Raw genomic sequence first — 22,717 nt, forward strand, 5'->3', positions numbered from 1 at the left:
TCATTAATAGAAAGTGTCAAAATCTAACTTCCCTCGTGACTTCTGGCATCTAGCCAAAAATATCTCCATTAACTTTGCTTCTTCTTTTTCCCTCTTTTATCTCAACCAGATGGCACCACTGCTATCACATCTGTCTCTAAAGCTGAACACTTCGCTCAGACTCTAAAACTCTACCTTAGACGATTCAGGGCTTGTTCCTCCCTCTCCTCCACCCTATGACTACTTCATGCTACCTGATAAAATTCTTCGCAATGATGTTTTCCATGCCCTCGCTGGCCTAAACCTTCGGGAGGCTTATGGACCTGATGGGGTCCCTCCTATTGTTCTCCGAAACAGCGCCTCCATGCTTGCACCTTGCCTAGTCAAACTCTTTCAACTTGCCTGTCAACATCTACTTTTCTTCTTGCTGAAAGTTTGCCTACATACAGCCTGTTCCTAAAAAGGGTGACTTCTAATCCCTCAAACTACCGTCCTATTGCTTTAATTTCCTGCCTATCAAATTTTTTTTAATCTATCGTCAACAGGAAGATTCTTCAACATCTATCACTTCACAACCTTCCATCTGATCGTCTGTATGGGTTCCGCTAAGGCCGCTCTACTGGTGATCTTCTGGCTTTCCTTACTGAGTCTTGGTCATCCTCTTTTAGAGATTTTGGTGAAACTTTTGCTGTTGCCTTATACATATCAAAAGCTTTTGATAAGAGTCTGGCACAAAGATTTGATTTCCAAACTACCCTCCTACGGCTTCTATCCTTCTCTCTGGAACTTCATCTCGTTTCCTTTCTGACCGTTTTATTGCTGCTGTGGTAGACGGTCACGGTTCTTCTCCTAAATCTATTAACACTGGTATTCCTCAGGGTTCTGTCCACTCTCTTCCTATTATTAATCAATGATCCTTTAAACTAAACTTCTTGCTCTATCCACTCGTACGCTAATGATACCACCCTGCACTTTTCCAAGTCTTTTCACAGACATCCAGCCCTTCAGGAAGTAAACAGTTTACGCAGGGAAGCTACAGAACGCCTGACTTCTGATCTCTCTAAAATTTCTGACTGGGGAAGAGCAAATCTAGTATTGTTCAGTGTTTCAAAAACTCAATTCCTCAATCTGTCAACCCGACACAACCTTCCCGACAACTATCCCTTCTTCTTCATTGACATTCAACTGTCCCCCTCTTCTACACTGAACATGCTCGGACTGTCCTTTTCTTATAATCTAAACTGGAAATCTCACATCTCTTTCCTAGCTAAAACAGCTTCTATGAAGTTAGGTGTTCTGAGACGTCTTCGTCAGTTTTTCACACCCCCCACCCCCAAGCTGCTAACTCTGTACAAAGGCTTTATCCGTCCATGTATATTATATTACCTATGCGTGACACACACACACACACACACACACACATATATATATATATATATATATATATATATATATATATATATATATATATATATATATATATATATATTGTAGCCGCCGTATATGTACAACTTACACGACGGCTAGAGATACGCATATACGTACATTGTAATGTGACATCTTATGTTTTATTTTGTTAGCGTTATATTATTTGTAGCAACTGGTTGTTATACATGAGCAGTGTATGGCGCGCCTGTGCGCCGGCACAACAGTGAGAGGGGAATGTAGGGCCGAGGGGACGCGTTGACCTTGCCCTCTCAGCTATTTCTCTCGCCGAAGGGTCGGTTGTTGTGATGTGAGTGTTGATAACATACCTACAGCATATTGAACATCATAGGCTGTAGGAGGCCAAGCAGCGTCGCTGTAGGGCCCAGCAGCGTCTCCAAAGCCACTTCACGACAGTCACGCTTACACGTCAGACGTGTCTCGGTGGGCGCGGAGAGTAAATCCCAGTAAATCCCCGAGTTCTCATCCCGGTAAATCCCCAAGTGTAATCCCTTGCATACAACCAAGAGGACGCCTGTTCCCAGCACTGTATCACACAGACGAGAGAACGACTTGCTGTGTTTGTGCTGGTGGTGTTCATCTGTAGAACCGACTGAACCCGCTAAAGTGTTGGTAACTGTATTGACTCGTATATGTTACGAAACTGACGAAGTGAAACGTCACGACATTGATGTACTGCAATATTTGTTTTACCTATTGATATACTTTTTTTCTGTTATTTTCAGTATTAGTGATAATATGTTAATTCACAGGTTTGACCGCTTCTTAATACAAAGAGCGCGTACTGCACAGCTCGTTTCAGTCACCTCCAGTACAATACATTAATAAGCGTCGGACGGCGCTTACATACACATATATATATATATATATATATATATATATATATATATATATATATATATATATATATATATATATATATATATATATATATATATATATATATATATATATATATATATATATATATACACACACAGCGAAGCCAAATTGATATAGGAAGAATTGATGGGTAATGTTTGCAAACAATAGCTGCCAGCGGACACAATGTTTATCAGAGCAAAGCATCCTGTGACCAAAGGTGTTTTTACCAGCGCATCAGAATATCAAACACTGATGTTTCAGCTGGGCTTTTGGTAAACACGACTACTGTGCTATCAGACGACTCTCGCTCGCACCGTCTCGGAAAAACTGTCGTACGGATCATAACACAGACAGCAGCCGTATCAACAAAGCCAGACTACGAGAAGTGAGTCAAGGGACGAGGTAATGGACAGCAGCACCGACTCTGATACTTATCTGGAAGATGAGGAAAACCAGTCTCTTCTATCAGGACCTATGATGCCTCTATTGGCAGTTGCAAGTGTGGCAGAGATGCAGCCAGAGGCAGATATGGTTGTTGTAGCAGTAGCAGCAGCAGTAGCTTGTGACTTCATGGAAAGCTAATTATTGTCGACCAATACTAATTTTAACTATTTGTATACTAAGGGTTCTCTGGAGATTTGCAAAAAAAAAAAAAAAAAAAATTACGCTGCTTTGATACATTAACATTGCAGTCACTGAAAATAATGAAAAACCATTAGAAGTACCGGTATAGGTCTAAGAGTATACTCATGCACTTTCTCATGGCTTTCTGATAGGAAACAGAGAGTAGTATTAAATGGGGGAATGTCTGAGTGGAAGGAAGTGGTTAGTGGGGTACCCCAAGGATCAGTGCTAGGACCTATTCTTTTCTTGGTGTATATTAATGATTTAAATATAGGAATTAGTAGAAAAGTCTCAAAGTTTGCAGATGATACTAAGACAGCATGTGCAGTACAGGGTGAAAAGGACAATTACAGAATACAACGAGACCTGGACAGGCTGATAGCATGTGCAGTACAGGGTGAAAAGGACAATTACAGAATACAACGAGACCTGGACAGGCTGATAGCATGGACAGACAGGTGGCAGATGGAGTTTAATTCTAAAAGTGTCAGGTTATGCATTTAGGTAAAGACAACAAACTTTAGCTATGAGATGGAGGGATGTTGGCTAGAGGCAGTAGAGGAGGGAAAGGATTTAGGTGTAGTGATAGACAGGACTATGAAATTTTCAAAGCAATGTTTAGAAGCAAGAAATAGGGCAAATAGGATCCTGGGTTTTATAAATAGAAATGTTAGTTATAAAAGCAAGGAAGTGGTGCGTAGCTTATATAATTCATATGTTAGGGCCCATTTAGAGTATTGCATACAGGCCTGGTCACCCTATTATAGGCAGGATATTAACATGTTAGAAGCAGTTCAGAGAAGAGTAACTAGGATGATACCAGCATTAAAGCGCCTGGAGTATTGAGAGAGATTAAAGGAATTAAACATGTTTTCATTTGAGAGGAGATGTATAAGAAGGGATATGATATAATTATTTAAAATGTTCTGTGGAATGTTAAAATGTGGAATGAAATCGTCGTGATGCCGCTACACAGAACAGTTACAACAATGGAGCGTCCATGATGTACGCAATGTTCGTGTTATCGCAGCAGCATTTCAAAATAAATATAATTTCTCCGATATATTTGCTTTAATACTGATATCAGTAGCATACAGCAATAAGGTAATCCTTTAATTCTTATTTTTCAGCAAGTATTATACAGAAATATAGCATAAACTATACCAAGTTCACATAACTGGAAGACGAAGTCATAACCACATGAACTGCTACGGACGTCCCTCACTAGACATATGTCTGAACAGTGTCGACGTATCACAAGACGACACAACCATTTATTTCAAATCTTATGGACAATTATTTTGAATTCTAATGCCAGAAACAAGTTACTACTTTGATCTTCTTTTCATATAAAACAATAATCATAATCCTTAGAGCCTCAGAATTGTGATTATTAAATGTAAAAGGAATGGCAATACCTTTCAGCCAATCACAGTGCGTGTTTGCTATTCTGGGCGGATTCGCTGCAGTATATCAAACGTCTGTCCCAGGCGTTTGGTAAAACCAAGCAAGAACATCAAACACTGTTTGATAGCGTTTGATATTCTGATGCGCTGGTAAAAACGCCTCAAGATTTTGTCAGTTGACGTGGCGAGTGGTGACGTAGCAGGGTGGCAAAATAAATACCTCCATTAACCTTGAGCAACATTCACAACGAAAATACACAAAAAGTTTCTAAAAATACAAGAATAACCCAAGTGGGGTAGGAAAAAGATCATAGCATGTAAAATCTGTCATAAATACCGTTTTCCTTTGTTCTCACTTGTGAGTACAAATGCCGTTATTGCCTGTTCACGAGGGAGGATTTTATACTAGGAGTTTCCTGACGCCAATATTATGTATATTTCTCCCTTTCTCTCTTATATATATATATATATATATATATATATATATATATATATATATATATATATATATATATATATATATAATGCATGTGTGTGTGTGTGTGTGTGTAATGAAAGGAAGTGGCTATCTGGTGATAATGACATATGTGACACGAATGCTCAGAACAAGCGCAACTCCAGCTCGGGTAAGTACATTTTACAGAGTGTGTATGATACATTTACCAAAAGCTGGTAATGAGTACCACTAACAGTTTTGTGGTATTTATTAAGCACGGAATTATTCCGCTTCATATTATGATCCAGAAGTAGCGAGTTTTATGTGAATCTTTTTTTTTTTTTTTTTTTTTTTTTTTTTTATACGTAGGAGCTGCACCAGCCAATTGTAAAATAAATAAATAAATAAATAAATAAATAAAACGCCCACGGAGGTGCCGGTCCCTGAACAGTGTCGAAAGTTGAAGCCAAATTTACAAGATAAGTGTTTTGAAACTTTCCTCTTTAAAAAGTCATAGGAATGTAGAAATACAGAAGCAGGCAGCAAGCTCCAGAGTTTACCAGAGAAAGGGATGAATGATTGAGAATTCTGATTAACTCTTGCATTAGAGAAGTGGACAGAATAGGAGTGAAAGAAGAATGTTTAGTTCAGCAAGGACACGGGACAAGGGAAGGCATGCAGTTAGCAAGATCAAAAGAGCAGTTAGCATGAAAATAGCGTTAGAAGACATCAAAAGATGCAACACTGCAGCGATGAGAAAGACGCTGAAGACAGACAATTAAAGGAGAGGAGTTGGTGAAATGAAAAACTTATAATTCCACCCTGTCTTGAGGAACGGTATGAGTGGAACGCCAACATACATGTGAAGCATATTCCATACATGGAAAGATAAGGCCCCTGTGCAGAGTTAGTAGCTGTAGGGGTGACAAAAACTGGTGGAGACGTTTCAGAACGCCTAAACTGTTTTAACCAGAAATAAGATGTGAAGTTTCTCGTTTAGCTTATAAGTAAAGGACAGACCGAGAATGTTCAGTGTGTTGAGTATCATTGAAGATGAGGCTAGAGTTGATCTGTTGAGTTGATAGAGAAAGGAATTGAGTTTTTAAGGCAATAAACAATACTAAGTTTGCTCTGCCTGAATCAGAAATTTAAGAGAGATTAGAAGTCAGGCATTCTGTGGCTTCCCTGTGTGAATTGTTTACTTCCTGAAGGGTTGGACGTCTATAAAGACTTGGAAAAGTGCAGGGTAGTATCATCAGCGTAGGAATGGTTAGGGCAGAAAGTTTGGTTTAGAACATCATTCATGAATAGGAAGAGAGTGGGTGACAGAACAGAACCCTGAGGGGTACCATTGTTAACAGATTTAGAAGAATTGTGACTGCCTATCACAGCAGCAACAGAACGGTAACAAAGGAAACTTAAAATGAAGCTACAGAGAGACGGATAGAAGCTGTAGGACGGTAGTTTTGAAAATCATAGCTTTGTGCCAGACTATCAGAAGCTTCTGATATGTCTAAGGCAACAGCAAGTTTCACCAAAATCTCTAAAAGAGGTTAACCGAGACTCAGTAAGGAAAGCCAGATCACCCATTGAGTGGCCTTCACAGAACCCATACTGGCAATCAGATAGAAGGTTGTGAAGTGATAGATGTTTAAGAATCTCCCTGTTGATGATAGGTTTAAAAAAAAAAAAAAAAAAAAAAAAAATTAAATAGGCAGGAAATTAAAGTAATAGGATGGTAGTTTGAGTGATCAGAATGGTCACCCCATTAGAAAACAGGCTGAATGTAGGCACACTTCCAGCAAGAAGGAAAGGTAAATATTGATAGACAGAGTCGAAAGAGTTCGACTAGGCAATGCGTAAGCACGGAACCATAGTTTCGGAGAATAATAGGAGGGACCCCATCAGGTCCATAAGCCTTCCGAGGATTTAGGCCAGCAAGGGCATGGAAAACATCACTGCCAAGGATCTTAATGGGTAGCATGAAGTAGTCAGAGGGTGGAGGAGAGGGAGGAACATTCCCTGAATCATCCAAGATAGAGCTTTTAGCAAAAATTTGAGTGAAGAGAAATAGAATAGAAATAGATGAGATGGCAGTGGTGCCATGAGGTTGTCATAAACGAGAGAAAGATGAAGAAATAAGGTTGTTGGAGATGTTTTTGGATAGTTGCCAGAAGTCACAACAAGAGTTAGATCTTGAAAGATTTTGATACTTTTTAATGAAGGAATTTTTTGGCTAGTTGGAGAACAGACTTGACATGATTCTTGACAAATATAAAGCATATGAGGTTCATGTGATGGAAGGCTAAAGCACCTTTCGTGGGCCACTTCTCTATCATGTATAGCATGAGAACAGGCTGTGTTAAACTATGGTTTGAAAGGTTTAGGTCAAGAGAAAGAGTGAGGAATGTACACCTCAATGCCAGACATTATCACCTCTGTTATGCACTCAACATACAAAGACAGGTCTCTGACATGGAAACAATAGTCATTCCATGAAAAAATCAAAACAATACCTCATCAGGTCCTCCTAATTAAGGGATTGAAGTGATAGAACAAGAATAGGTCAAGAATGTTTGGTGTATCCTGGCCAAGAATACAAGTAGGGTGTTCACCACTTGCTCTAGGTCCTGGAAGATAACAAAGTTAAAGGCTCATTCACCAGGATGGTCAGCAAAGGGAGAGGAAAGCCAAAGCTGGTGGTGAACATTAAAGTCTCTAAGAATGGAGATCTCTGCAAATGGGAAGGGAGTTAGAATGTGCTCCACTTTGGAAGTTAGGTAGTCAAAGAATATCTTTTTGTCAGAGGAGTTATGTGAGAAGTAAACAGCACCGTTAAATTTAGTTTGAGAGTGACTCTGTTGTCGTAGGTAGATGATGAAAAATTCAGAAGATTCAAGAGGGTGGACACAAGAGCAGTTTAAGTCACTGCACACACAGACACAACATCTAACTTAGGGTAAAAAATGAGGATAGAGAAAGTAGGAGGGAACAGAATAGGGTCTACTGTTATTTGCCTTAAACACCTGTGTTTCATTGAGGAAAAGATGAGGTTTAGTAGTGGAGAAACTACTGAGCATCTTCAGTCTGTCCTTTATTTATAATCTAAACCAGAAACCTCACATCTCATCTCTAGCTAAAACAGCTTCTATGAAGTTAGGCGTTGTGAGTTGTATCCGCCAGTTTTTCTCATCCCCCCTGCTAATAACTTTAAATAGGGACTTTATCCATCCATGTATGGAGTCTGCTTCACATGTATGGGGGGTACCACTCATACTGCTCTTTTTTAGACAGGGTGGAATTGAGAGCTTTTCATCTTATCAACTCATCTCTTCTATCTTCATCCTCTGTCTAATCGCTGCAGAGTTGCATCTCTTGCTATCTTCTACTGCTATTATCACGCTAACTGCTCTTCTGATCTTGCTAACTACATGTCTCCCCTCATACTGCAGCCGTATTGCACTAGACTTTCTTCTTTCTCCCACCCCTATTCTGTCCTCTCTAATGCAAGAATTAACAAGTATTCTCAATTTTTTATCTTTCTCTGGTAACCTCTGGAACTCCTTGCTTGCACATGTATTTCCTCCTTCCTATGACCTATGATTTTTTTTTATTTTTATTTTGTTGGGGAGTGGCACCTCTGAGTTTTTTTTTTTTTCTTACAATTTTGTTACCCTTGGCAAGTGCCCCTCCTACAAAAAAAAAAAATAAAATAAATAACTGGACAAGAAAGACCGTTATAATTGATTTTTTATGTACTAGTTGTATTGGCTTTACATGCAATCCTCTGGTATTTGATCATACTATTTGGCATTAGCCTGGGAACTGGCATTTAAATGACTTTTTTTTTTTTACTTATAATAGTGTTGGCCTTAGCCAGTGGTCCCCTTATATAGAGGAAAAAAATCATTTATATGCTTCAATACTTTGTTGTGGAGATCATATTGATGCATATATAAAATAATATAGGTCAAAGTGTTAATCCTTTTAGTATACTGCTTATGGCATCTCACTAATTCCATGAAGTAAGGCTCTACAAGCCAGTGGTAGATCTGATGAAAGCACAAGCAGGTGGTGTGACAGGCCTGGGGGAGCTGGTGTTGTGAAATTTTCTGGTGTGTTAAGGCTCACTGAAATAATGTGGCTTGTGTGAGACTTGTTTCTTCTGGCTGCTTGCCAGGAGCACCAGTCATTCGCTACAGAGCGACGCTCAGTAACGTCTTTGACTCATCTCTCTCTCTCTCTCTCTCTCTCTCTCCTCTCTCTCTCTCTCTCTCTCTCTCTCTCTCTCTCTCTCTCTCTCTCTCTCTCTCCTCTCTCTCTCTCTCTCTCTCTCTCTCTGTCTATATATATATATATATATATATATATATATATATATATATATATATATATATATATATATATATATATATATATATATATATATATATATATATATATACACACACACACACACACACACACACACACACACACACACACACACAGAGAGAGAGAGAGAGAGAGAGAGAGAGGAGAGAGAGAGAGAGAGAGAGAGAGAGAGAGAGAGAGAGAGAGAGAGAGAGAGAGAGAGAGAGAGAGAGAGAGAGAGAGAGAGAGAGAGAGAGAGAGAGAGCAACAGCAAGCACAAAATGAGTGATAACATTTATAAGAATCAACACTACAATATTTTCTTCCATTATCATTTCTACAGCTATCAGAATGACACATTTAACTCTTTATAATATTACTATCACTAGCATTGCCTTTGTAACTAGTTACCTATGGTTATAAGGGAAAAAAAGCATAGAGCACATTACGGAATCTACTGATAACTATACCACCCAAAGTTCAGGCATCAAATGAATATTACATGCTATGAAGGCTGTTTTGCTGGTGCTTTATTCTTAATAGAGTAATTCAATATAATTCCAGGGTTAAATTTTAATGTCATGAAGTAGCCAGCTGTTGGCCATTAACAGCAATGTCTATCAGATAATAGTGTACCTCATCGCTCACACAGCAGAGCAGGGATGGACATCTGTCATGAATGGCTATTCCTTTATAAATTAATTCTTTCTCTACCAAGGGCATACTTTATTGTGATTTTTAACTGCCAGACATACAAAATAGGTATGCTGTATAAACTATACTGTATAAACTATATAAGATTTTAGGAAAGTCACAACTGTCAGAGAATTTTCCCCACTGGAAATGAATGAGATGAGAGATCCTCTTGCTGCGGGCTCAGACCTCCCTCTTGAAGGAATTCAAGTCATAGGAAGGAGGAAATACAGAAGCAAGCAGGGAGTTTCAGAGTTTACCAGAGGAATGGATGAATGATTGAGAATACTGGTTAACTCTTGCATTAGAGAGGTGGACAGAATAGGGGTGAAAGAAAGAAGAGTGTCTTGTGCAGCTAGGCCGTGGGAGGAGGGGAGGCATGCAGTCAGCAAGATCAGAAGAGCAGTTACCATGAAAATAATGGTAAAAGATAGCAAGAGATGCAACACTGCAGCAATGAGAAAGAGGCTTAAGATAGTTAGAAGAGAGGAGTTGATAAGACAAAAAGCTTTTGATTCCACCCTATCTAAAAGAGCACTATGAGTGAAAGCCCCACCATACACGTGAAGCATACTCCATACATTGACAGACAAAGCCCCTGAACAGAGTTCAGGTGAGGAGGTGAGAAAAACTGATGGAGACGACTCAAAACACCTAACTTCATAGAAGCTGTTTTAGCTAGAGATGAGGTTTGAAGTTTCCAGTTTAGATTACAGGTAAAGGATAGACCAAGGATATTCAATGTAGAAGAGAACAACTGAGTGTCAATGAAGAGAGGATAGTTGTCTGGAAGGTTGCGTCAAGTTGATAAATAGAGGAATTGAGTTTTTGAGGCATTGAACAATACTAAGTTTGCTCTGCCCCAATCAGAAATTTTAGAGAGCTCAGAAGTCAGGCGTTCTATGGTTTCTCTGCATGAAATATTTACTTCCTAAAGGGTTGGACATCTATGAAAAAAACATGGAAAAGTGCAGGGTAATATCATCACCATAGGAGTGGATAGGATAAGAAGTTTGATTTAGTAGATCATTGATGAATAATAGGAAGAGACTGGGTGACAGGACAAAACCCTGAGGAACACCAACCAATGTTAATAGACTTAGAAGAACACTGACCATCACCCACAGCAGCAACAGAACAGTCAGAAGAGGAACGAAATGAAGTTATGGAGAGAAGGATAGAAGTCCCAGGAGGGTGGTTTGGAAATTGAAGCTTTGTGCCAGAATCTATCAAAAACTTTTGATATGTCTAAGGCAATAGCAAAAATTTCACCAAAATCCCTTAAAGAGGATGACTAAGATTTAGTAAGGAAAGCCAGGAGATTACCAGTAAAGCGGCCTCAAAGGAACCCATACTGGCAATCAGATAGAAGATTTTGAGGGGATAGTTGTTCAAGAATCTTCTTATTTAGGATAGATTAAAAAAAAATATAGAGAGGCAGGAAATTAAAGCAATAGGATGGTAGTTTGAGGGATTAGAGCAGTCACTCTTTTAGGAACAGGTTGAATGTAGGCAAACTTCGAGAAGGAGGGAAAGGTAGATGTGGATAGACAGAGTTGGAAGAGTTTGAATAAAGAAGGCATAGGCATGGAGGCACAGTTTATATATATATATATATATATATATATATATATATATATATATATATATATATATATATATATATATATATATATATATATATATATATATATATATATATATATATATATATATATATATATATATATATTCTGCACCATCAGTTAAGATGCTCCATTGGCAACATTATGATTAATGTCATAAACTGAGTGGCAAGTGAACATGCCAGACATTCTGGAACTTACTGAATGGGATTGTAATGAAGAAATCTTCAGCTAGGAATATAAAAGAAAAATTCATGTAAAAATTTCTTAACATTATTCCAAAAACTGAATGAATGACATTTTTTGCCAAATACTACATTAATCATAGGTACAACATAGGTACAATGTTTAACAGATGTAACTCAAAAAATACAGAAACACTAATGCAGATTTTGCTTGGTACATGTACTAAGTGAATGGGAGAAACAGTGCACAGGTTCAAGTTTTAATTTAGTGGGACAAGTGAACTCTGTGCTTCATATCCTCCTATCAGTTACAAGCTCTGGAGAATATGTTCACCAGTGGATCTGCATAATGCCTTATTTACTTGCATGTTCACCAGTGGATCTGCATACTACCTTATTTACTTATATAACAAATCAGTATTTCTCTGCATATGAGCAATATAATTATTCTTCTACTTTGAATCAAATGAGAAGAATAAAATATAATTTGTTGACACCTGCAATTTTATCCCTGTCACATTTGGGTAAGTTCATGTGAGCCAGACTTGGTAAATTGATGTCATGATCATGATTGTCCACAAAGTAGGTCATGCAAATCCTTCCATCACTCCTTTCCATTTCAATGAAGGATGTGCAGGATTGGCCTATCTTGCATGTGCCTTTAAGATTAGAAGAAATTAATTAATTACATCTGTAAGGGAATAAAATACTGTACTATGTAGAGTGGAAACAATTAATCTTAAAGTTTCTCCAATATACTACATAACACATTACCATTTATTAGTAATGAAGAAAGAGTAAGGTGTTACAACCAATGACACAAAATATCTGTGGCATTAAATAAGTTACTATGAATATCAAAAATATTATTTACAGAAAAAAAGGCAATGGAAAACCTACATAGGAAGAAAAAGTAAAGAAACTAAAAAAAAACTAAGAATTTTATTAATTATCTACTTTGATATCCAAAGGAAGTAAATTCATTGATACCTTTGACTCTTTCCTGCACGTTTATTTCCTTCATTATAGGTTGGCACTTGCTGTACCAGATCATCAACAATAATACATCTACTTGCTGCCACATGGGGTTCTCTTGGGTTCACTGTGAAGAGTGTAATTAACTCCAATATCATTTTCCAACTTGTTTTTCCATTCCATGAATTCTGTAAATAATAAAAGAAAATACTTTCATTGGGTATATCAACTTCACATTAAATAAGAGTGACTTGTCATTGGTCCTACAATAAAAGCATAAATTCTTTGTAATAATTCAGTTAAAATAACCAAAGCCTGGGAAGAATGGTTATCAGTTGGGGAAACAAAATAAACCCCAATTTCTGTCAAGAGGGAGAACCTCCTTCACAAGGGTATTTGTTTACCCTCAGGACCTTAACTAATATAATGTAACTTATCCTAACCTTAACTTGCCTAACTTAACCTAGCCTAATATACTCTAACCTAATCAAATTTAACCTAACCTCCTTGTCAAAAGGGGGCTAGGGGCATCCCCTGGGTATTCTAATACTTGACCATACTCTCCACTCTCCCCTAAAATAAGCTTGGGGATAAGTGGGAATGCAGAGTTTCAGGTGGGAAACATATGTGTCACAAGTACATACTTTTTAAGTTAGAGGGTGACAAAGATCCTTAGACTTGAGGAAATTTCCAAAATCTAGAATGCTATGTATACAGGACTCACCTCCTTCCCTGTTCTTTAAGTTATGTTATTAATCAATTGGAGAATCACCCACCCATAAACACAAAACAGCAATCATTCACCTTACCTGGACATGGGGTTACATTTCATTCCCAGAATACCCAGAGCAGCATAAGGCACTCTAGTCAGTAGTGTGCATGTTTTTATCCCAGAATTTTCCTAAACTCCAAAGCTCTCCCCACTACTGAAAATTTAACCTTGTTTGAGACCAAGAAAGGTAAGCTCTCATTATTTACCAGTATAATATATATTAGACTTGGGTTAAAGTGGGTTATTCTTGCTGAATACAAAACATTCCACATTTTTAAATTTCCTTAAGTCTAGGGATGTTTTGTCACCCCTAACTAAGAGATTGGTATTATTTGTGACTTATTTTATGTTCCCTGCTCTAAACCCCACATTTTCTCACGTCCCCAAGCTTGTTTTGGGGAAGATGGGAAAGTATGGGCAAGCACTAGAATTTTACTATCCCTTGATCCCTCTAGTCACTTACAAAGCCTAACTTTGTAAGTTTGGCTTTGAGCACAAAAATTGCTGGACTTTGAATTTCGCGCACACTTTCATACTTTTATAAGCCATTATTCCTAAAACATGTTTGAGCAGTGAATAAAACCTTTATAAAAAGAAATTAGATCAGTAACATTATCATTTGATCAGTCCCAAATAACTGATAACTTTGGAGGAAGTATCCTTAAAAATTCTGAGTTATTCAGGTGTTTTTTCTATGACAGATGGTTTGTACGCAAGATTTCTGAAGGAGCCTATGATTCCAGCTTAACATAACTGTAACCTTATTTTAGGGTCATGTGGCTACATGAGCGGTTTGGTTTGGCGCTCACCTCAAGATGTGTGTGTCACTGCTCCCATATTTTCGTGAAATTCTCGTAGTTCCTGGGTTGAGACTTATGCGAAATTGGTCAAGAATAAAAATTTGTGCACAATTTTTTCCCCAAAGCCACAAATTGCCATATTTCCTATCTTTTATCATGAAGATGGAGGAGAAATGGTATCCTAAAATGTGTTAGAAGTGAATGTCATTTCAGAAAAAAAAAAAAATCTAAAAAGCTCAAGACCAATTAAATCAAAACTATCTTCTTCAGTTAAATTTGTGGTTCACATTGCTTATGACAACATCATGAACTAGTAGGTGCTCTCTATACAGTCTTAAAGAAGGAAATCTCAAACTGCACTTACTACATTTCATAGAAGTATTTGTACATTCAGGTAACACTATGGACATTATTTTCATGTCTCCTTCTGTGATCTTGATCTTGATCTTGATGGTACAGGTGGCTCGGGATCACTCCTAAGCCAGGCCTTTGGATCGGCAACTCCTGTAGAAGGGAAAAAAAAAAAAAAAAAAAAAAAAAGAGAGAAACGAACAGCATCCTCTACACTAATTGTTCCTACATCTGGCACGCCACATTCTCTCCAGAAACTCTTTCACCGCCTCGATCATTCTTTCATTCGCTTCTCTACACAGTCTCAGCAACAACACCATCCACTCCTTTCCTGTCTTTTCCACTCTTTCATTCCAATCATGCCCTAACTCAGTCGGTATCACTTGCATCATCTCATTCCTGTCTAAGGCATACTTCACACACTCCAGCACCACATGTTCCACCGTCTCATCTTCTCCCATGTCACACATCTGGCACACTTTGCTGCCGGACTCAGACCATCTAACTCCTTGCGTTCACATCCATACACTGTGCCCTCGCTCGGAAGAGAAGATCACTGCCCAGGCTTCCATCGTACCGCCTTTCATACCTCGGGGCCCCTTTCTCCTTGTACCATTCCAGGGTCTTCTTTCTTTCCTTCTCATTCTTCCATTTATTCAGTCCCACACATTTCACTTCTTTGTCTATCTCAATTTTCCATTTTCTCACATCCCATTCAGCTCCTACTCTGCCTCTTCTTGTTACCACCCATTCACGATAATTTTGATTCCTCCCAGCCATTTTCATCGCCCACACAACTAGTAATCTATTCCTGTCTGTCATTCTCATACACCTCTTCCTCCATTTGCTTCCACTTTTATTCCACAGGTACACCTTCCTTGCTATTCTTGCATCATCCATTTTATCAAGCCTAATCTTGTATCTAAGTGTGGCTTTTGTGAGTCTTTCCCTAAAGGTGCTCCATCACATATAACTTCTCAAGACTTCAACTGCTGTGCACCTTGGTGCACTCAGTGCCATCCTTGCTACTCTATTCTGGCCCACTTTTAACTTATCAATTTCACTTTCATTCCATGCAATCACATCCATACCATACATTATACTTGGCACAGCCACACTCTTCCACACTTCTCTCAACACATCATGCTTGCTCTCATCCTTGCCGCGCTTCCCAGTCGACCTACCCACTGGTTTACCATACTTATCTTTTCATTCTTTGCCTTTGCACACCCACTAGGACTCATCCAAATCCCTAAGTACTTGTATTCTTGCACCTGTCTCAACTCATTCTCTCCAAGTCTCCAGACCACATTACTTTCATCCTCTGACCTATTCACAGTCATTATCTTGCTTTTCTCACTGCTAAACCTTACTCCAAAGTCTTTTCCATAGACATTCACAACATCCAACAAACTTTGAAGCTCATCTGCCGATTCACTCATAACAACTACGTCATCTGCATAAAGAAGCACACATACTTTACCATTCCCCACACTTACCCCTACATTCATTCTTCTCATCCTGGCTGCTAGCTCCTCTGTATACAGGCTAAAAATGGTTAGTGATAATATACAGCCTTGCCTAACTCCTCTCTCACTCTTCACCCGGTCTGCTTCTGTCTCCTAGTCTGTATCTAGCTCTTGTCTCCACATACATACTTTTTTTTTTTTTTATGTAGGAAGGACACTGGCCAAGGGCAACAAAAATCTAATAAAAAAATGCCCACTGAAATGCCAGTCCCATAAAAGGGTCAAAGCAGTGGTAAAAAATTGGTGGATAAGTGTCTTGAAACCTCCCTCTTGAAGGAATTCAAGTCATAGGAAGGTGGAAATACAGAAGCAGGCAGGGAGTTCCAGAGTTTACCAGAGAAAGGGATGAATGAGTGAGAATACCGGTTAACTCCTGCGTTAGAGAGGTGGACAGAATAGGGGTGAGAGAAAGAAGAAAGTCTAGTGCAGCGAGGCCACGGAAGGAGGGGAGGCATGCAGTTAGCAAGATCAGAAGAGCAGTTAGCATGAAAATAGCGGTAGAAGACAGCTAGATATGCAACATTGCGGCGGTGAGAGAGAGGCTGAAGACAGTCGGTTAGAGGAAAGGAGTTGATGAGACAAAAAGCTTTTGATTCCATCTTGTCTAGAAGAGCGGTATGAGTGGAACCCCCCCCAGACATGTGAAGCATACTCCATACATGGACGGATAAGGCCCTTGTACAGAGTTAGCAGTTGGGGGGTGTGAGAAACACTGGCGGAGACGTCTTAGAACACCTAACTTCATAGAAGCTGTTTTAGCTAGAGATGAGATGTGAAGTTTCCAGTTCAGATTATAAGTAAAGGACAGACCGAGGATGTTCAGTGTAGAAGAGGGGGACAGTTGAGTGTCATTGAAGAAGAGGGATAGTTGTCTGGAAGGTTGTGTCGAGTTGATAGATGGAGGAATTGAGTTTTTGAGGCATTGAGAATACTGCTTAACTCTTGCGTTAGAGAGGTGGACAGAATAGGGGTGAGAGAAAGAAGAAAGTCTTGTGCAGCGAGGCCGCGGAAGGAGGGGAGGTATGCAGTTAGCAAGATCAGAAGAGCAGTTAGCATGAAAATAGCGGTAGAAGACAGCTAGATATGCAACATTGCGGCGGTGAGAGAGAGGCTGAAGACAGTCAGTTAGAGGAGAGGAGTTGATGAGACGAAAAGCTTCTGATTCCACCCTGTCTAGAAGAGCAGTATGAGTGGAACCCCCCCAGACATGTGAAGCATAATCCATACATGGACGGATAAGGCCCTTGTACAGAGTTAGCAGCTGGGGGGTGAGAAAAACTGGCGGAGACGTCTCAGAACACCTAACTTCATAGAAGCTAGAGATTTAGCTAGAGATGAGATGTGAAGTTTCCAGTTCAGATTATAAATAAAGGACAGACCAAGGATGTTCAGTGTAGAAGAGGGGGACAGTTGAGTGTCACTGAAGAAGAGGGGATAGTTGTCTGGAAGGTTGTGTCGAGTTGAAATATGGAGGAATTGAGTTTTTGAGGCATTGAACAATACAAAGTTTGCTCTGCCCCAATCAGAAATTTTAGAAAGATCAGAAGTCAGGCGTTCTGTGGCTTCCCTGCGTGATATGTTTACCTCCTGAAGGGCTGGACGTCTATGAAAAGACGTGGAAAAGTGCAGGGTGGTATCATCAGCGTAGGAGTGGATAGGAGTTTGGTTTAGAAGATCATTAATGAATAATAAGAGAGTGGGTGACAGGACAGAACCCTGAGGAACACCACTGTTAATAGATTTAGGAGAAGAACAGTGACCGTCTACCACAGCAGCAATAGAATGGTCAGAAAGGAAACTTGAAGTTACAGAGAGAAGGATAGAAACCGTTGGAGGGTAGTTTGGAAATCAAAGCTTTGTGCCAGAGTCTATCAAAAGCTTTTGATATGTCCAAGGCAACAGCAAAAATTTCACCAAAATCTCTAAAAGAGGATGACCAAGACTCAGTAAGGAAAGCCAGAAGATCACCAGTAGAGCGGCCTTGACGAAACCCATACTGGCGATCAGATAGAAGGTTGTGAAGTGATAGATGTTTAAGAATCTTCCTGTTGAGGATAGATTCAAAAACTTTAGATAGGCAGTAAATTAAAGCAATAGGACAGTAGTTTGAGGGATTAGAACGGTCACCCTTTTTAGGAACAGGTTGAATGTAGGCAAACTTCCAGCAAGAAGGAAAGGTAGATGTTGACAGACAGAGCTGAAAGAGTTTGACAAGGCTAGGTGCAAGCACGGAGGCACAGTTTCGGAGAACAATAGGAGGGACCCGATCAGGTCCATAAGCCTTCCGAGGGTTTAGGCCAGCGAGGGCATGGAAAACATCATTGCGAAGAATTTTAATACGTGGCATGAAGTAGTCAGAGGGTGGAGGAGAGGGAGGAACAAGCCCAGAATCGTCCAAGGTAGAGTTTTTAGCAAAGGTTTGAGCAAAGAGTTCAGCTTTAGAAATAGATGTGATAGCAGTGGTGCCATCTGGTTGAAATAGAGAAGGGAAAGAAGAAGAAGCAAAGTTATTAGAGATATTTTTGGCTAGATGCCAGAAATCATGAGGGGAGTTAGATCTTGAAAGGTTTTGACATTTTCTGTTAATTAAGGAGTTTTTGGCTAGTTGGAGAACAGACTTGGCATGATTCCGGGCAGAAATATAAAGTGCATGAGATTCTGGTGATGGAAGGCTTAAGTACCTTTTGTGGGCCACCTCTCTATCATGTATAGCACGAGAACAAGCTGTGTTAAACCAAGGTTTAGAAGGTTTAGGACGAGAAAAAGAGTGAGGAATGTATGCCTCCATGCCAGACACTATCACCTCTGTTATGCGCTCAGCACACAAAGACGGGTCTCTGACACGGAAGCAGTAGTCATTCCAAGGAAAATCAGCAAAATACCTCCTCAGGTCCCTCCAACTAGCAGAGGCAAAACGCCAGAGGCACCTTCGCTTAGGGGGATCCTGAGGAGGGATTGGAGTGATAGGACAAGATAAAGATATGAGATTGTGATCGGAGGAGCCCAACGGAGAAGAAAGGGTGACAGCATAAGCAGAAGGATTAGAGGTCAGGAAAAGGTCAAGAATGTTGGCTGTATCTCCAAGACGGTCAGGAATACGAGTAGGGTGTTGCACCAATTGCTCTAGGTCATGGAGGATAGCAAAGTTGTAGGCTTGTTCACCATGATGGTCAGTGAAGGGAGAGGAAAGCCAAAGCTGGTGGTGAACATTGAAGTCTCCAAGAATGGAGATCTCTGGAAAAGGGAAGAGGGTCAGAATGTGCTCCACTTTGGAAGTTAAGTAGTCAAAGAATTTCTTATAGTCAGAGGAGTTAGGTGAGAGGTATACAGCACAGATAAATTTAGTATGAGAGTGACTCTGTAGTCGTAGCCAGATGATAGAAAACTCGGAAGATTTAAGAACGTGGGCACGAGAGCAGGTTAAGTCATTGCGCACATAAACGCAGCATCCAGCTTTGGATCGAAAATGAGGATAGAAAAAGTAGGAGGGAACAGAAAAGGGGCTACTGTCAGTTGCCTCAGACACCTGAGTTTCAGTGAGGAGAAGAAGATGAGGTTTAGAAGAGGAGAGGTGGTGTTCTACAGATTGAAAATTAGATTTTAGACAGCGAATGTTGCAGAAGTTAATGAAGAAAAAGTTGAGGGGGGTGTCAAGACACTTAAGGTTGTCGACAGAAAGGCAGTCCGACCTGGGGACATTTATGGTCCCCTACCCAGATGGGGACTCCAAGGCTGGTGTAGGAGTCGCCATGATGATTTAAAAATTTTTAAGTGAAGGGTGTGTGTGTTATTAGGTGCTTGTAGTTTTGTGTGGAGGAAGAGAGTTGTCTTTAGAGGGCAGGCTGTGACTGCCCCTTTGTGTTGTGAGACACAAAGGGAAACGTTCAGTGAGGTCACAGCTGGGTTTAATGATAAGTTCACAGCACCCCCTGAACAGTGCTTTAGACCTCACTGGGAGTAACTATCGTTTCGGCAGGTGTCTACTGCCTCCCCCTGAGGCACTCAATCCAATCTTTTCTAAGACTCTACTTAGCATTTCTCTGTTCACTCTATCATAAGCTTTCTCTATATCCAGAAAACCTAGGTACAATTTATCCCCATCCTTCTTTTTCTTCTCAATCATTTCATTCACCACAAACATATTGTCCTCAGCTCTCCTGTCCCTACGAAAACCATTCTGTTCTTCACCCAGCACTCCAGCTCTCTCAATCCATTTACACAGTCTCTCATTCAACACTGCACTGAAAACTTTACCTATTGTATTCACTAATGCAATTGGCCTGTAGTTCTTCAACTCATTCTTACTCTTAAATCCTGCCTTATGCAAGAGACACACTTGGCTCTCATTCCACTTTTTTGGTACTCTCTCTTCATCCCACACATACTTGAATAATTCAGTCATTCTATCAATCACTACCTCGCCACCATTCTTGTAGAACTCATATGGTATATCATCTGGACCTGCTGCCTTGCCATTCTTCTGTCTTCTCACACACCTCTCCACTTCCTCCCTACTGATTCTTTCATCCAGTTCATCTGCATTCTTCCTTTCCAGTGTCATACATCCTTCTCTCACACTAAACATCTCACCTAACCCACCTACTTCTTCCCAGAACCCTTTGATTGCCTCCCTGATTCCCCCCTTTTCTGTTATAACTACACCATCCACTTTCAGACCCTCATCACCAACACTGCCTAACATATTCTCACCTCTCATGAACTTGTACCATTCACAGCCACTTTCCATACTTTTCTCCCTTAAAGATTGAATCACACTCCTTTCACTTTTCACTTCAGCATTTATTTTCATTCATCTTGTCAACCGCTGCTGCTTCACATATGCTGCCCATGCATTCTGATACTCATTCTCTGCCTCATTGCTTTCATTCCTCTCTTTCCTCAGCCACCTACACTGTCTAGTCATTCTATTTTGCTTCTTCTTAGCCACTCTGATTTCTTCATTCTACCATTGTTTACATACATTCTTTCTTCTACCTACTCTCACAGATCCTATCTGGTTCTCAGCAGCACCCCTCACATCCTCAACCAGCTTCTCATTCAGATGCTCCACGTCAAGCACACTTTCATCATCCCAGCTTTTCTCATTCAGATCAACCTGAAAGTTCTCCCGCCCTACATCTCTCAGTCTCCATTTCTTTTTCTTACTTGCCACTTTCACTTCATTCCCACGCTACATCAAGCACTCCACAACCAGCATGCTGTGATCGGACACAATATCAACCAAACCATCCTCATCTATCCACATATACGACACAATTTGATGCATTCTTCCATTCACCAGCGCGTAGTCAATTGTTGATTCCTGCTCTCTTGCACTCCAAGTCACACACCTCTCAGCCAAAGTAATATTCAGATTTTCCATCTCCAGTTCATCAGTCATAACGTACTCACATCCATTTGTACATCATCTGTCAGGTGAGTCTCAGTGAGCCCGACTAAGTCGAACCTCCACTCATTGAGCTCCTTCCATACATCCTCAAACTTCCCCACACCAAATCCTCTCACATTCATACAGCCAATCTTCACACATTTACTCGTCTAGTTAGTCTCTTCTCTTCCATGTTCGCTGACATCAGTGGGTCCTCCTCGTCATGCTTTGTCCACACAACATACCTGCCTCGCCCTCATCCTTTGGGCCAGTCGACGTCCTAGCTTCTCATTCCTGTTGTAGTTGAGGTAGACCCTGTCTCTTCCTTCTTGATCTTGATTTTGATGGTACAGGTGGCACAGGATCACTCCTGAGCCAGGCCTTTGGATCGGCAACTCCTGTAGAAAGGGGAGAAAAAAAGAGAAATGAACAGCATCCTCTGTCCTAATTGTTCATACACCTGGCACGCCACATTCTCTCCAGAAACTCTTTCACCGCCTCAATCATCCTTTCATTCGCCTCTCTACACAGTCCCAGCAACAACACCATCCACTCTTTTCCCGTCTTCTCCACTCTTTCATTCCTATCATGCCCTAACTCAGTCAGTATCACTTGCATCATCTCATTCCTGTCTCTGGCATACTTCACACACTCCAGCACCACATGTTCCACCGTCTCATCCTCTCCCATGTCACACATCTGGCACACTTTGCTGCGGGACTCAGACCACCTGTAACTCCTTGCATTCACATCCATACACTGTCCCCTCGCTCGGAAGAGAAGATCATCGCCCAGGCTTCCATCATACCACCTTTCATACCTCGGGGCCTCTTTCTCCTTGTACCATTCCAGGGTCTTTTTTCTTTCCATCTCATTCTTCCATTCATTCAGTCCCACACATTTCACTTCTTTGTCTATCTCATTCTTCCATTTTCTCACATCCCATTCGGCTCCCACTCTGCCTCCTCTTATTACCACCCATTCACGCTCATTTTGATTCCTACCAGCCATTCTTATCGCCCACACAACTTGCAATCCATTCCTGTCTGTCATTCTCATGCATCTCTTCCTCCATTTGCTTCCACTTTCATTCCACAGGTACACCTTCCTTGCTATTCTTGCATCATCCATTCTCTCAAACCTAATCTTGTACCTAAGTGTGGCTTTTGTCAGTCTTTCTCTGAAGGTGCTCCATCCCATGTCACCTCTCAAGGCTTCAACTGCTGTGCACCTCGGTGCACTCAGTGCCATCCTTGCTACTCTATTCTGGCCCACTTCTAACTTATCAAT

At 40.3% G+C, this 22,717-nt stretch overlaps 1 protein-coding gene and 1 long non-coding RNA gene across 7 annotated transcripts in view; one reads left to right on the top strand and one right to left on the bottom strand.

Moving 5' to 3' along the window:
• The first annotated feature begins 4,871 nt into the window (after positions 1-4,871).
• The window catches only part of LOC135104928 (uncharacterized), a 221,239-nt gene continuing 203,393 nt past the window's right edge, over positions 4,872-22,717 (top strand). For 3 of the 6 annotated variants that reach the window (XM_064012702.1, XM_064012710.1, XM_064012709.1), the window contains exon 1: positions 4,879-4,945. The gene's annotated coding sequence lies outside the window, so the exon portion shown is untranslated. Of the gene's footprint in view, positions 4,946-22,717 lie in introns of all 6 variants that reach the window. The other 3 variants (XM_064012708.1, XM_064012711.1, XM_064012704.1) reach the window with 2 other exon arrangements.
• LOC135104929 (uncharacterized) lies at positions 11,678-21,801 on the bottom strand. The gene is made up of 4 exons (XR_010270609.1): positions 21,673-21,801; positions 14,523-14,662; positions 12,602-12,774; positions 11,678-12,270 (listed from the first exon to the last, which is right to left on the bottom strand). It is a non-coding gene; the product is annotated as an uncharacterized LOC135104929 (long non-coding RNA).

This window comes from Scylla paramamosain, chromosome 11, assembly GCF_035594125.1.
Source record: "Scylla paramamosain isolate STU-SP2022 chromosome 11, ASM3559412v1, whole genome shotgun sequence".
NCBI classification, from domain to species: domain Eukaryota; kingdom Metazoa; phylum Arthropoda; class Malacostraca; order Decapoda; family Portunidae; genus Scylla; species Scylla paramamosain.